Source organism: Stomoxys calcitrans, chromosome 1 (assembly GCF_963082655.1).
Source record: "Stomoxys calcitrans chromosome 1, idStoCalc2.1, whole genome shotgun sequence".
NCBI classification, from domain to species: domain Eukaryota; kingdom Metazoa; phylum Arthropoda; class Insecta; order Diptera; family Muscidae; genus Stomoxys; species Stomoxys calcitrans.
The window spans coordinates 125116979-125133532 of NC_081552.1; the positions used below are offsets into that span (position 1 = coordinate 125116979).

A 16554-nucleotide genomic window follows, 5' to 3' on the forward strand; every position below is an offset into this window, starting at 1 on the left:
GACAAAAAAGAGTCTGTGCAAAATTTCAGTTCAATATCTCTATTTTTAAAGACTGTAGCGTGATTTCAACAGACAGACAGACGGGCATACAGACGGACGGACATGGCTAGATCGTCTTCGATTTTTACTTTATAGGGTCGGAAATGGCTATTTCGATGTGTTGCAAACGGAATGACAAAATGAATATACCCCCATCCTTCGGTGGTGGGTATAAAAATAAATAAAGGTAAGTATATAAGTATAAAATATATAAATGAGCCTTAACATTCATCAACTTAATGCAGTAAAATGTTTCCAAAGTCTAAACTTAGTTGATCCGAATAAAAAGAAATTAAGGCAAGTATATAAGAATAAAATATATAAATAAATGAGCCTTAACATTCATTAACTTAATCCAGTAAAATGTTTCCAAAGTCTGGCAGAGTTACTGAGTAATTGTAGATCGTTAGGAAGTGAGTTCCAGAGACGTACAGTGAATATGAACATATGCCATTCAGAAGCAAGCCTCTCATGAATTTTGGATTTATTTTTTACCTCTAATAAATCTGGCGAAACCAATGAATCCATACAGCTATTGTGGTGCCTGCGCCAAGATCAGTTTGTGCTGGAAAGTAAGCGACTTAAAGTACAACAAGTGTTGCAAGAAGACGTCAAACAGGAATAAATGGTATTCAGAGATGGAGTCGCGCCGTCTTAAGCCAAATACATAACGAGTAACGCTATTAAAAAATATGTTTACTTTGCGTCTACTTACCGAGTCGCAATTAGCAAACAACTCAGAGCCGTAGAGAATGGTAAGTCTTTGGTAAGAAAAAGGTAAGACTTTGGCAAGAGAGACCTAACCCGCAGCGGAGTAACCGACTGAGTGGCCCAAAAGCACGCAATTTTGAGGATCCCTGACCAACGACAGAGTCGATATGATTATACCAAGTCAGAGTGCTATTAATAACCACGCCCAAGTTCTTTGCATGAAGAACGATTTCCAATCAAGCGTCGTTAATAAATATAAAGACATCCCATGAAAAACGAAACAGCCTGATTATAACAACACGCTTGGACTTTACAGGGTTTAAACACAGGCCATTGGCTTTCGCCCACGTGCTGACTCTTGATAGATCATGATTTAGCAGATGTATGTTTTCAGCAATCTCTTCCCTCGGACTGCCGATATATATCGTCAGCGTACGTACATCGTCAGCGTACATATATGTGACTCACAATAAAAAAATTGATTCGCCAAGTCGTTACTGTACAATGGAAAGAGGAAACTTATAACTGACGGACTGAGTGCGGTGTGACAGGTATGACAAAATAAGACGAACGGACGTAGAAGAAAAATTATAAAGGTGTCTCATCTTATCACATAACAAGGAATGATCCACAGTGTCAAAGGCCTTAGAATGGCCAAGAAGAACAAGGAAATTTATATTGTCATTCTCCAAATTGACCTGATCCTCTCAGTGACCTGTGCCAAAACAGTTATGCAGCTGTGGACAGGACAAAACCCGGACTGTCTAACATATAACTAAGAGTTCTCGTTGAAAAAAGACGGCATTTGCAAATATAGCAATTTCTCCAAGATCTTTGACAAGTAATAAAGAATCGCAATTGGTCTACATTCCTTGGAATTCTTAGGCAGTGGGCATGCTTCCACGCTAATTGAAAATAACCCGTGGTCAAAATCCTATTGAAAACATAGGTTACATAAGGAATAATAACGACTTTTTCAAAAAAAAATGTGTGTTTACGCGTCGCTGCCAATATCACCCTCACTGTCAAAGCAGCACTATATCGTCCTCGGTCTTTTGTAAAATGTTTTTGGACCTAATTTTTCCTTTGGCCACCAAATACTACTTCAAAGTACTTACGTACTATTTAACAGCGTAATGTTGTTGTTTTATACGTACGGTTTTAAAAAAGTCTTCTAGTCTCCCAATATATGCTTTCAAGGTACCAATTACACCACAATTAGTAGGTTTTCTTTCACTTCTGGTACGATTCCTTGCGACATATCGTATTTTTGTCAAGACTGTGATAATTCGTATTAAGTTGCTTAATTCTATTGTAGCTGTCCCCGATCGCTCTAGGCGAAGATAAGCTATTTCGTACTATTTAGCACTTTTTGATACCAATATGCACGAACAGATAATTTTGTCACCCATCACGATCCGCATGGTTAAGGTGCTGGGCCATAGCGGAGTAAGGGGGAAAAAATAAGCAGACGATTCGGCGGTGAAGGCCGGACGGCTGCCGTCAATAAACTTGGTTAACTCGAAGCTTTTCGGATCAACGTAGTCCGAGTAAATAGCGTTGGCTACAAACGAGCATGTAATACTTTGGAACAGCGAAACGGTCGGTGGGAAGGCGAAAATCCTATTGGGAGATCCGGATTGTGAGAAGGCGTGGCTACTACTGAAAGCAAGCAACCAGAAGGTCAGTATAGCTTTCTTTATCATAACATGATATATAGGACGATGCCTCAAGTGATAGCATGTGTAGGGCAAGATGATGAGATGTTGGAGCATTTCCTATATTGGAGCATTTCCTAAGGCGTTAATCTCCTTCTTACACTGCAAGACTGTTCCTGACCTTACCGTCCTGGTTTTTATTGCCCCTATTGCAATTTAACTGTCCGTAAAGATGTTCACACTCGACGACCTCGCGTTAGCACCACACCACTTCACGCATTCCGTGATCGCCCGGATCTCCGCCTGCAGGACCGTATTATGGTCAGGCAGTCTAAAACAGATCTCAGTCCCTGGGTTCTCAACGTAAACCCCCAGGCCCACTCTGTCCTCTAGCTTTGATCCATTCGTGTAACATGATCATCATGATCATCAGATGGCAATACTAGGGTTCCGTCAATCCAAGACTGTGCCGATGGCAGCAGTGCCTCGCACTCGACTTCAAAGTTCATCTCAGATATCCGATCGGAAAGCTCTTCCCTTCCTTTCAGGTTTCCTATCGTCTTCTCGATTATATCGCGATGGTATGAGCTGCTACCATCCTCAATCCATTCTCCCATCCCCTTAAGTCTCATAGCCGCAGTGGCTGCTTCACACTTAATCTGTATGTCAATGGGTCGGATATCTAGAATAATCCCCAGAGCCCTAGTGGGCGTGGTCCTCATAGCTCCGCCTGAACCTGTTCTCTGAACCTGTTGTGTGGTCCTTATGTTCCACTTTTTCTCCATAGTAGTCCACCAAACTACTGAGGCGTAAGTAAGTATTGGTCTAATCACGCTCCAGTAGAGCCAGTGGACTATCCTCGGATTCAGGCCCCATTTCGAGCCTACGGCCCGTCTACATAGTGCCCAACATCTGTGAGCCTTCTCAGTACGATCCTGAATGTGACACTTCCAATTCAGTTTCCTGTCCAAGATCACACCTAAGTATTTGACCTTGTCAGATATGGAAATCGCCCACCTTCGTCTTTCCTCACCCATAGGAGTGGTGATAAATTGCCCCCCCTGTGGCGTGTCCTGTGTGACTTTCTCCCTTATATTTATGCCATGGGACACAATTTATCCACCTGCTCCTTAGCATATGGTTTATCCAGTCTCTAAGGACCGGGTCCACCCGATACTGGTCTAAGGATTGGATCAGTGTGTCGGTCCGCACATTGTTAAAACCCCCTCGATGTCAATGCATACCACCAGTGTGTACGTTTTGGCATCGAAGGATTCTTCTATTTTATGCACAACCTCGTGCAGGGCAGTCTACACCGACCTTCCCTTGACATAGGCATGCTGTTTGTATCAACAGTGGTGAGACAGGGAGATGGTGGAGCATACTCGGCATAACTTTATCTGCCTTTCGACTCTCCGACACCGACATCAACGTCGGAGCTGCAACGGCTGGTGAGGAAAGCAAAAAAGACAGGAAACGAGGTACTAATAGGGTGCGATGCGAACTCTCACCACATTTCGTGGTGTAGTACCAACACTAAAAAGCGGGGCTAAGCGCTGGCAGAGTTCTTGAATACTAACGACCTAATAACACTTATTATTGGTAACACCGCTACCTTTGTTACTAGGATTAGGGAGGAGGTATTGGATGCGACGATATGTTCGGAAAATCTCATCCATGAGGTTCACGATTGGAGGGTCTCCATGGAACACTCTTTCTCTGATCATGGCTACATTTGGTTTAGAATAGCACGGCCAGCGCCGAATCCGATATGCTTCTGGAATAAGTTGAAAACCAACTGGACAAAATTCGGAAGGCTACTCAGAAGTAGACTTGGGCAAGATAATTTAGATTATCCAAGCATAGAAGACATTGACGACAATGTCAACAGGATTACGACTGCACTGGTGAGGTCCTTCGAAGATAGTTGTCCTCTTCGGGAAAGGAAATCAGCCAAAGAAAAACCCTGTATTACCGGGGAGATTCGCAATATTGGGAAAGAGGTCCGCAGACTTTTTAACAGAGCACGTCGTAGAAAGGCCAAAGTTTATTGGGATGTGTATTACACACGGGTCAAGGAATACAATAAGATTACCAGAGCGGCAAAACGTGTCTCCTGGAAGATTTTCTGCGAACAGGTCGATAGCATCAATTACGCCGCCAAGATAAAAAAAGTTTCTCTTAAAAACCCATGTCCAAACTGAAACTTTAGTGGGCGACATGGGAGTGAGAGCAGAGACAACGGAGGACAAGGGACTCACGAAGATACCGGAATCTTGGAATAATGATGTTGATACAAGGTTTATAATTACTGAATCTATGGTGAAGGAATCCTTGAGGAGCTTCAAACCATTTAAAGTCACCCGGACCTGATGGATTATTTCCAGCGTTACTACAAAAAGAGGCAAACTATCTGGCGCCTCGTCTGGCCAAAATTTTCACAGCGTACCTATGACTTCCATATACTCCGAAAGCCTGGCAGGAGGCAAGGGTGGTGTTTATACTCAACCTCGGCAAGGCAAGTTATGCGACACCAAAGGCCTACAGACCCATAAGCCTTACGTCGTTTCTACTCAAAACCATGCAAGGTATTGTGGACATCATTATAAAGAGAATGACATCCACCGAACTGCACAAATACAATCAGCATGCCTACGTCAAGGTAAGGTCGGTGGAGACTGACCTGCACGAGGTTGTGCATAAAATAGAAGATTCTTCGATGCGAAACATACAAATTGGCGGTATGCATTGACATCGGGGGGACTTTTGACCATATGCGGACCGACACACTAATCCAATCCTTAGACCAGTACCGGGTGGACCCGGTTTTTAGAGACTGGATAAACTATATGCTAAGGAGCAGATATATTATGTGGGAGCATTTTATCGCCACTGCTATGGGTGACGGCCATAAATGACCTATTGCGGATGCTGAGGAGGGATTTGAACCCGTCTGCTACGGAGACGATGTTATAATACTTCTAAAGGGTAAAGGTCTGAACGAGCTATGCAGAAGGGCCGAAAGGGTCTTGCATATGGCATATGACTGGGCTAGACCCAGAGGTCTTAATGTTAACCCAGAAAAGACTAAGATATGCCTGTTCAAGAGGAAGATGAAGGTGGGCCGATTTAACGCACCACGTTTCCTCAATAAGACGATTTCGATATCTGACAAGATCAAATACTTAAGTGTGATCTTGGACAGGAAACTGAATTGGAAGTGTCACATTCAGGAGCATACTGAGAAGGCTCACAGATGTTGGGCACTATGTTGACAGGCCGTAGGCTCGAAATGGGGAGTGAATCCTAGGATGGACCACTGGCTCTACAGGAGCGTGGTTAGACCAATACTTACTTACGCTTCAGTAGTTTGGTGGACTGCTATGGAGAAAAAGTGCAACATAAGAACCATAAAACAGGTTCAGAGATCATGTTGTCTTAGCATAGGCGGAGCGATGAGCACCACGCCCACTAGGGCACTGGAGACTATTCGAGATATCCGACCCATTGACATACAGATTAAGTGTGAGGCAGTTACTGCAGATCCAGACTATCACGGAATGAGTGAAGTGGTGTGGTGCTAACGCGAGGACATCGTGTGTGAACATCTACCTGGGCGGTAAGGTCACGAACAGTCTTGCAGTGTTAGAAGGAGATTAACGCCTTCACTGAGGATGGAACAATCCACATCGTTTGGGTGCCAGGCCATAACGGAGTTAGGGAAATTGAAGGGCGGTGAAGGCCAGAGGACTGCCGTCAATAACCTTGGTTAACCCGAAGCCTTTCGGGTCAACGCAATTCGAGTTAAGAAAGTGGGCGACGAATTCGTATGCAACATTGTGGAACAGCGAAATGGTCGGTAGGATGGCGAAAATCCTATGAGGGTATCCAGATCTTCAGAAGACGAGGCTATTACTGAATGGAAGCAAGAAGGAGGTCATAGCTATTGGTATCATAACGGGACACGAACTCAATTATGTAAAATCGGTGCGGGAAGTGATAGCATGTGTAGGGCATGCGGGGAAGATGATGAGACGTTGGAGCATTTCCTATGTCATTGCCCCGCTTTCGCTGCTAACAGACACCGGCACTTGGGTGAGAACACAATACCAGATATAAACAAATTAAGGGGCGTGGTATGGAAAACAATTAGGGATTTTGTAAGTAGCTCAGAATGTCGGACCTAAACGCACCTACGGGAAATATGTAGTAAATTGGTCCCGGTCCTAAACTTGAGAATTAGTTACCTGCCACATGATAAAGAACAGAGCAGGGAATGAAAAGTTTCAACTGTCATAACTTACGATTCTTAATAATTTTTTTTAATAAGTCGCTTAGTTATTGTTGAAAAGTGGTTATCCGTTAAATATATTTGCTTACTAAATTACCGGTCCATGTCACCAGAGGACCTATCTCGTTACAGGTTTGAGGCCTATCCCATTTCCTGTAGGGACACAAAAATCCAATAACAGGTTTAGGTGTATGTCCATAGTGGTATGGACAAACACCTCACCTAGTCACCCACCTTATTTTCCTAGTTGTGCCTACATACCAAATTTTAGACCTCTAAGTACAAAATGGTACCCATTGCGGTATTAAACTTACGTTTTCTCCCATTGCCAGTACCTTTTTTCCATTGCTTTTTGTCATCCTCATAATTTTGTAGCAGAGGTCTTTTAAAACAAAATTTCTAAATTCGTAGATTGTTGGTCCTTTTTTTGGTACCTACATGTACAAATTTCCAAAAACTCTTCAAATCATTCAATTAAATTTGCCATGGTGTATTTAAGTTTCAAAATTTGTTCAATAGCTTTTTAATTTGAGCCCAAAACCATTCTTCCAGTACTTTCCGTTCATACTGCACAAACACTCACCATTTCGTAATATATTGGTACTATTTTACCTTTATCCTTTTACGCTGGGCAGTGATCAGTCCGTCAGTAAATCAAGCGAGCCTTTTATATATAGAGAAGAAGAGAATATTAAAATTAATGAGCATTGGATCATTTTGAGCTCAAATTGTGACATGTTTACTGCCCTATTTTAAGAAATGGGGGAGCAGTGAGTATTGCATCTTTTGGAGCCGATAAGCAGACATATTAAAAAAACAATTTTGAGAAGTTGTGTGGACAGGTGTAAGAGCATTTTCGCTCAAGGGAATAAAGTCGAAAATATGTGTTATAGCATGCATATTTTGAGAAGTTGTAACGGATGATGGATTGACTCCTAAACGAGGTATATATATATATGCCTGCATGTTGGGAGCGATATGTGATTTCGCCATTGGATTTCATTTGAATCCCACATAGTTATGATAGGCTAATATGCCCACTTGGGGGACCTCAAATTACTTGGACCTAATTTTTTGCGTAATATTCGTAATCTACTCCCGTATACCATTCATTTGAGTCTCATATTGATATGTACGTCTAATATGTCCGTTTGTTGGGTTGGGAGATGGGTCCTAAAAACTATCAACATCGTACTCCGCTGTCTTTGAGCCCCAAATTGTCATGGTGAGCAAATACGTCCTATTTGGGGGTGGGACATCCACTTAACAGTTGGTCGCGAATGTTGATATTAGATTCGTGCTGTACTCCCAAAAATCGTTCTTTTCAAACCCACCATTTGGGGTGGTGTTTTGAGGGATACGGCGGCCACCGAGTGACTTGGCCCTGAAAATATATATTAGATTCTTGTTTTGCTCTGAAATACCTTATATTTGAGTTCCATATTGATAAAAATCCCTAATTTAGAGCTGTTTTGGAGGCTGGGATGGTCCCGCATTTTGGTATCAGATTCGTATTCTACTCTCAAATGCCTTCGATTTCAGTCCCATATTGTCATGACAGGTCTACATATACTTGGTGGGTTTTGAAGGTGGTCGCTTAAATCGCACCACCCATCTCCGAGATCTCAAAAAATTTAGTACCCCATTTTCACTCCAGGATCATCATGCACCATCTGTGAAAATTTCAAGAAAATCGGCTAAGCCGTTTTTATACCTACCACCGAAGGATGGGGATATATTCATTTTGTCACTCCGTTTGCAACACATCGAAATATCAATTTTCGATCCTATAAAGCATATATATATATTTTTGATCAGCGTAAAAATCTAAGACGATCCAGCCATGTCCGTGCGTCTGTCTGTTGAAATCACGATGCAGTCTTTAAAAATAGAGATATTGAGCTGTAATTTTGCACAGATTCTTTTTTTGTCCATAAACAGGTTAAGTTCGAAGATAGGTAATATCGGACTATATCTTGATATAACCCCCATATAGACCGATCCGCCGATTTAGGGTCTTAGGCCCATAAAAGCCACATTTATTATCCGATTTTGCTGAAATTTGGGTCAGCTAGTTGTGTTAAGCCACTCGACATCCTTCTTCAATTGGGCCCAGATCTGTCCAGCTGCCACATAGACTGCCGATTTAGGGTCTTAGGCCCATGGCAGGCGCATTTATTGTCCGATTTCGCAGAAATTTGGGACAGTGAGTTGTGTAAGGCCCTTCGACATCCTTTTGCAATTTGGCCCAGATCGGTCCATATTTGGATATAGCTGCCATATAGACCGATCTCTTGATTTAAGGTTTTGAGCTCATAAAAGTCGCATTTAATATCCGATTTCGCCAAAATTTGGGACAGTGATTGATTAGGCCCTTCTACAGCCCTTTTCAAATTTGACCCATATCGGTTCAGATTTGGATATAGCTGCCATATAGACCGATCTCTCGATTTAAACTCTTGGTCCCATAAAACGCACATTTATAATCTGATTTTGCTCAAATTTGACACAGTGCCTTTTTACTTGTTATTACAGTAAATCATTTTCCATCATAAATTCATGTTTAAATCCTCTCTTTAATAACTTTTTCTTTATGCCACAGAACTCCACCACTGGTCTACCAAACTGATTCACCCGTCTTGCTACCTGCCAGTATAAATAGAAATCATTAAAATATTTCATATGACAAAAATGTTGGACTTAGACATTTATTATTGAGCCCGTTTATATTATATGAAAGGAATCTAAATATGCCAGATATAAGCTCGTGTTGCCCAACAGCATGAATATTGGACGTACATATCAATATGGGACTCAAATGAAAGGTATTCGGGAGTAGATTACGAATATGACATAAAAAATGAGGACCACCCACAAAAAGCCACCCAAGTGAGAATATTATTTGATCATAGCTACATCAGACGACGAATATGACATTAAATTTTGTGTCTTAGAATATAGGTGGTGCTTTGCCTCCTAAAATCGCCTCCAATAGGTTATTTGACCATTTAAAACAATGGGGGGATCAAGTGATGGATATTTTCATGTAGCGTGCGTCATTCAAATTTGTGCTCAAGAGGCAGATGGGGTGTGGAGCACAACCCTCCCATAGACGCCCTCCACCAAACGGCTGTATACACTTTTCATAAAGGTCAATTTAAGGTATAAGGTTGTCGACTGCGAATCTGATATCATAATTCTCCTCATATATCTGAAGAAGGATGTCGAGTGGCCTAACACAACGAACTGTCCTAAATTTCAGCACAATCGGATAATAAATGCGCCTTTTATGGGCACAAGGCCTTAAATCGAAAGATCGTTCTATTGGATTGCCCAAAAAGTAATTGCGGATTTTTCATATAGTCGGCGTTGACAAATTTTTTCACAGCTTGTGACTCTGTAATTACATTCTTTCTTCTGTCAGTTATCAGCTGTAACTTTTAGCTTGCTTTAGAAAAAAGTGTAAAAAAGTATATTTGATTGAAGTTCACTCTAAGCTTTATTAAAAATGCATTTACTTTCTTTTAAAAAATTTGCAATTACTTTTTGGGCAACCCAATATATGGCAGCTGTATCCAAATTTGGACCGATCTGGGCCAAATTGAAGAAGGATATTAAGTGGCCTAACACAACTCACTGTCCCAAATTTCAGCAAAATCTGATAAAATTTCAGCTAAATCGGCGGATATAGTCCTATATAGCCCATCTTCGAACTTAACCTGCTTATTTATGGACAAAAAAGAATCTGTGCAAATTTCAGCTCAATATTTCTATTTTTAAAGACTGTAGCGTGATTTTAACAGACAAGCGGACAGACGGACGGACGGACATGGCTAGATCTTTTTATATTTTTACGCTGATCAAGAATATATATACTTTATAGGGTCGGTAATGTATATTTTCATGTGTTGCAAACGGAATGACAAAATGAATATATCCCCATCCTTCGGTGGATATAACAACAGAATCACGGCACATGGATTTTATATATTTACCAATATATATTAGAGGAGAGGACTGGAATACTGAGTTTGGAATATTGAAAGATACCTTTGTAAGAATCTAAGAGCCAAACATAATTATAGCAGGCGACATAAATGCTAGAATTGATATGCATGCAGCTTGCAGACGCTTTGGCGACACAATTTTCGGCGGGTTTGGAGGCAAGGAGGTCCAAGGACCCAATTCTGAATTCAAAAGGCAAAAGAGTTGTAGAATTTTGTGACGAATGGACTCATTGTAGTGAATAGAAGAACACTTGGTGACGAGGAAGGCAATTTTACTTATATCAACGCAACTGGATCTTCTGTTAATGACATTGCATCGGTATCACTGAATGTACTTAGGACCACTCAAAGATTTGGCATTGAGGACAAAATATGGTCCGATCACTTACTGTATGTTGAAATAGAGCTCAAACAAAACCGAAAAACAACAAAACTTTTGAGCCTTTCCACAAAGTTGAAATGGAAGGATCACGAAAAAGACCGATATTAATGAAATTTGAATAGATATTTGTTGGATGCAGGAAATAATATAAACAATTTAATAGATCTTCTTAATATGGGAAAAAAGGCAGTCCCAGCACCAAGAAAAAAACTTTTCAAAATACAAAAGCAAGTGATTAAATTATGATTGTAAAAAGGCAAGAAGTCGATCTCTTGAATATCCCGAAAGCTTTAGTAGAATAGGTACAGTGGAGGATAGGACGATATAAAGAGCGATTTTTTACCTATTATCTTCTTGACAACACTGGTTTAAACAGTTTCCACACGTTTCGTGTTTCGTTTCACTGTCAAACATCTTCAGTTTGGTCTTTAATTTAACCATGAATCGTTTTACCAACGAACAACACTGGCAAATTATTGAATTTTGTTATCAAATTGCGTGCTCTGCTATGAAAGTTCATTGCGTGCTTCTTCCATTTAGCGACGAAGCTCAGAATTGTCAATTTTGCACTGATCAGCCAGAAGCATTCCAAGAGTTACCAATGTATCCAGAAAAGTCACAGTTTGGTGCAGTTTATGGGTTGGTGGCATCATTGGACCATACTTCTTCAAAGATGATGCGAATCATAACGTAACTATGAATGGTGAGCACTACCGTGAGATGATATCCAACTGTTTTTTTACCCAAAATGCAAGAGCTTGACTTGCATGACATTTGGTTTCAACAAGCCACACAGCAAGACTTAGAAAGTCGAGTTCAGTGAACATTTTATTTCACGTTCGGGACCGTTCCATTGGCAGCCTAGATCGTGCGATTTAACGCCTTTAGACTATTTTTTGTGGGGCTATGTTAAAGCTTATTTTTATACAGACAAGCCCGCTTCAATTGACGCATTGAAAGGCAACATTAAAGCATTTATTCGTGAGATACCGGCCGAAGTGTTGAAAAGAGTATCCCAAAATTGGACTAAGCGGATGGATAGGAGGCCACCGTAGCGCAGAGGTTAGAATGTCCGCCTATGACGCTGAACACCTGGGTTCGAATCCTGGCGAGACCATCAGAAAAAATTTTCAGCGGTGGTTTTCCCCTCCTTATGCTGGCAACATTTGTGAGGTACTATGCCATGTAAAACTTCTCTCCAAAGAGGTGTCGCACTGCGGCACGCCGTTCGGACTCGGCTATAAAAAGGAGGCCCCTTATCATTGAGCTTAAACTTGAATCGGACTGCACTCATTAATATGTGAGAAGTTTGCCCTGTTCCTTAGTGGAATGTTCATGGGCAAAATTTGCATTTGGATGGACCATTTAAGGTGCAGTCACAGTTACCATTTATCGAATTCAAAAAAAGATGTTATGCATTTTTCCGAATTTTATTTGCTTTTTTTTTGAAAAACTTTCCTATAGCTCTTAAAATATCGCCCTTACTTTGAATGCTTTAAAATCATATAACACATCTGTAAACGGAGTAAAATTTAATATTTCAGAAACCTGAAACGTAGCAAAACGTATATGATAAAAAAAGACCCAGGGATAGATAGAGTGTCTTAAAAATTCTACAAGAATGCATCAAACGAGTTTCTAGAAGAAATGGCGAGAATACATAATAAAATGCTTAACAATGGACAAGTAGATGATATTCTAAGCGAAACGGTTATATTCCCAATACACACAAAGAGAAATACTGAGACACCAGGCAACTACAGGAGAATATCGTTTATGAACACAACGCCAAAGGGAGTCTTAAATGCAAGGATTACGAAATGGTCTTTACGAAACAATTTACTTAACGTGTATCAAGCTGGATTAAGAACAGGATATTCAAAAGTAGACAATATATTCAATATAGTATATTTAAGAAATCGAAGAACCTACGGTATCTTGCTGCCAGATCGGACTATATTTAGATATAGCTACCATATAAACCGATATCCCGATAAAGGGTCTGAAGACCATAAAAGCTTTATTTATTACCCGATTTCGCTGAAATTTGAAATAAATAGTTTTTCTGAGCCTCACGATATCCGATCTTAAAATGATTCAGATCGGTTTATAATTGGATATATCTGCCAAAAAAAACAATATTTTGTTCTACAAAATTGAATAGTGACATATATATGGGTTGCCCAAAACGTAAAAGAAAGTAAATGCATTTTTAATAAAACTTAGAATGAACTTTAATCAAATACACTTTTACACTTTTTTTCTAAAGCACGCTAAAAGTAACAGCTGATAACTGACAGAAGAAAGAATGCAATTACAGAGTCACAAGCTGTGAAAAAAATTGTCAACGCCGACTATATGAAAAATCCGCAATTAAACTTTTTAATCACCCAAATGTCCGAATTTGGGTGATTAAGTTATCCAATTTTCATCGGGTTGTGACGCAATGGGGTTTACATATATACACGAGGTGGTGGGCAACCAAAGTTCGGCCCGGCCGAACTTTATACCGATTTGACATATTTAGCCCCTGAAAGCCACAGTCGTTCTGTTATGATTTCCAACAACTGTGCCAAGTACGGTCAAAAAAATCACCAAATTATGCCTTTCAACAAAATTTTATTTGAATAAAGTTTTGGCAGAATCCATGGTGGTGGGTTCCCAAAATTTGGACTGGCCGAACTTAGCACGCTTTTAATTGTTTTTTTTTTTACTGAGTTTTATATCCTAATAATGTGTTGTGTATGTGATTGAAATAACAAAAATATAACATAGTTACACAATCTTATATATAAAAATCAATTTGTGTTTTTTTGTTTGTTTGTTAATTTGTTTGTTTGTGTGTTCCTTATAGACTCAGAAACGGCTGAACCGATTTTCTTGAAATTTTCACAGATGGTGCATAATGATCCCGTGTTGAAAATATTGTACTACATTTTTTGATATCTGAAGAGGGGGCGGACCCTCCTCCTTGCCCTAATTTTCAGAAACGCCAGATCTCGGAGATGGGTGGTGCGATTTAATTTTATGTGCTCTCATATAGTACCCTAAAAATAAACATTAGGGACCGATTGTCTAGGGGACGTCCTACCACCATAACAATCCCCCAAATAGGACTTATTTGCTCACCAAGGCAATTTGGGTCTTAAAGAGAGTGGAACTAAATATTTATAGTTTTTAGTGTCAATACCCCAAACCGGACGTATTTGCTGACTTTTGCAATAAGGAGTTCAAATGAGATTAGAAAACGAATTAGATATTTAATTTTGAGGCCAATAGCAATATGGGGTTCAAATAAATGATGTATAGATATATGAGAATAGAGCACGTTGCTGATATATTTTCCGGGCTTGGGGATTTTCCTATCTCCAAAACACCCCTAAATCGGGCATATTTACCGACCATGTCAATGTAGGGCTTAAATGAAAGGTATTGGGGGTAAAACAAGAATTGATACCCACTTTCGGGACCAATTTTCTGGGGGACTTCCCCTTTGCCAAAATAACCTGCAAACAGCAATTTTTTACTGACCATCGCAATATGGGGCTCAAATAAAGGTATTTGGGAGTAGAATACGAATTTGATTTCCAAATGTAGGACCATGTATTTTGGGCATCACCCCTCCCCCAAACATCCCCCAAAGGTTAAAGGTTTTTCGACCATGCCAATATGTGGCTCAAAAGAAAGGTATTTGAGATTAGAAAACGAATTTGATAACCTATTTTGGGCCAAGTATTTGGGGGACGCCCCATCGTGTAAACTCGCCTAAACCAATGGCAATATGGGGTTTAAATAAATGGTATTTGAAAGAAGAGCACGATGCTGATATTTTTTCAGGGCCAAGCGATATATATGGTATTTCACTAAAAGCTCCTTAATAATAAAAAGTAAAAGAAGGCGCAGCGGAGCGGGTCCGGGTCAGCTAGTTGTACATACGAATTGGAAATAGATCAGGAGAAATCGAAAAACACCCATAAGGCAATTCCAAAAATCGTAAGCATGTGAAGAAAAACATTGACTTACGTATTTGCTGCCGAAAAATTAAATATGACATTCGTAAATCGGAAAAGATTAGATTTCGACCGATTGTCGTTTGTTCGTTTCGACTACTGTTCGAGTACTCAAAAATATGGATACAGTTTGTCTAGAAGCCATTCGCGCACTTTTTGTTGCCAACTTAAGCTGCTATCACACTCAACTTTGATATTTGTACGCATCGTGTGATACATACGAAACATTTAATATGGAAAGTGGATTTTCAAATATAGGCTGGTACTATATTAGTTTTCCACACACAGTTTTTAGTATTACTTTTTTGGAACACTACAAAGTTCTCAATGAAAACATAATACTTTTATGAAGTCTTTTTTATAAGTTACTAGCTGACCCGGACCCACTCCGCTGGGCTTTCTTGTACTTTATATGGAACAAAATTTTCCATTGAATATTTATTTTTGACAATTAAAGACCTTTTAGTGAAATACCATGCTATGAAAATAGTGTATAGCTTGACTAACAGTTTAATAATATAAGTACCTTTTTCTGAATCCCATATGATTTTTGTTGGTTTACGAATTTAAGTTTGGATGTAAGATGTACTCCATTCTTAAAAGACTTTATTTCTTCCCGATATTCTCATGATGTCTGATTTAGGGGTGTTTTCGGGGTTGAGGTGGTCCCCCAGATACTTGGCTTTGAAAAAATAACAGCATCGCTCTTCTCTCAAATATCATTTATTTAAACCCCATATTGTCATTGGTTAAGGAAGAGTTTACAGGATAAGGCGTCCCCGAAACACATGGCTCCAAAATTGGTTATCAAATTCGTTTTCTAATCTCAAATACCTTTCATCTGAGCCACATATTGGCATGGTGGAAAAATTTTTACCCTTTGAGGGGTGTTTTGGTGAATACCAAATACCTTTGTTTGAGTCCCATATTGCGATGGTCAGTAAAAAATTGCTGTTTGTGAGGTATTTTGGAAAAAGGGGTCTACCCCTAGTCCCGAAAGTGGGTATCAATTCTTGCTCTACCCTCCAATATCATGGTCGGTAAATATGGTCCACCAAACACCAAGCCCTGAAAATATATCAGCAGAGTGCTCTATTCTCATATATCCATATATCATTTATCTGAACCCCATACTGAAATTGGCTTCAGAATTGGATATCCAATTCGTTATCTAATCTCAAATAAAATTCATTTAAACCCCTTGTTGGAAAAGCCAGCAAATATGTCCGGTTTGGGGTATGTGCCCTAAAAACTATGAATATCGAGCTCCACTGTCTTGACAGTCCACTGTCCTATTTGGGGGTTGTTATGGTGGTGGGATGTCACGTAGACAGTTGGTCCCGAATGTTAATATCAGATTTATGGTCTAATCCCAAAAACCTTTCATTTCATAGTTGGCAAACGTGACCGTTCGGATACCAAATCTCTGTTTGTAGATTACTATAAAGAGCACAGG

The 16554-nt window shown here is 40.0% G+C and overlaps 1 protein-coding gene across 1 annotated transcript in view; it reads right to left on the minus strand.

Moving 5' to 3' along the window:
- The window catches only part of LOC106095163 (MOXD1 homolog 2-like), a 600098-nt gene that overhangs the window by 143204 nt on the left and 440340 nt on the right, over nt 1–16554 (minus strand). The gene's annotated exons all lie outside the window — the stretch shown is intronic.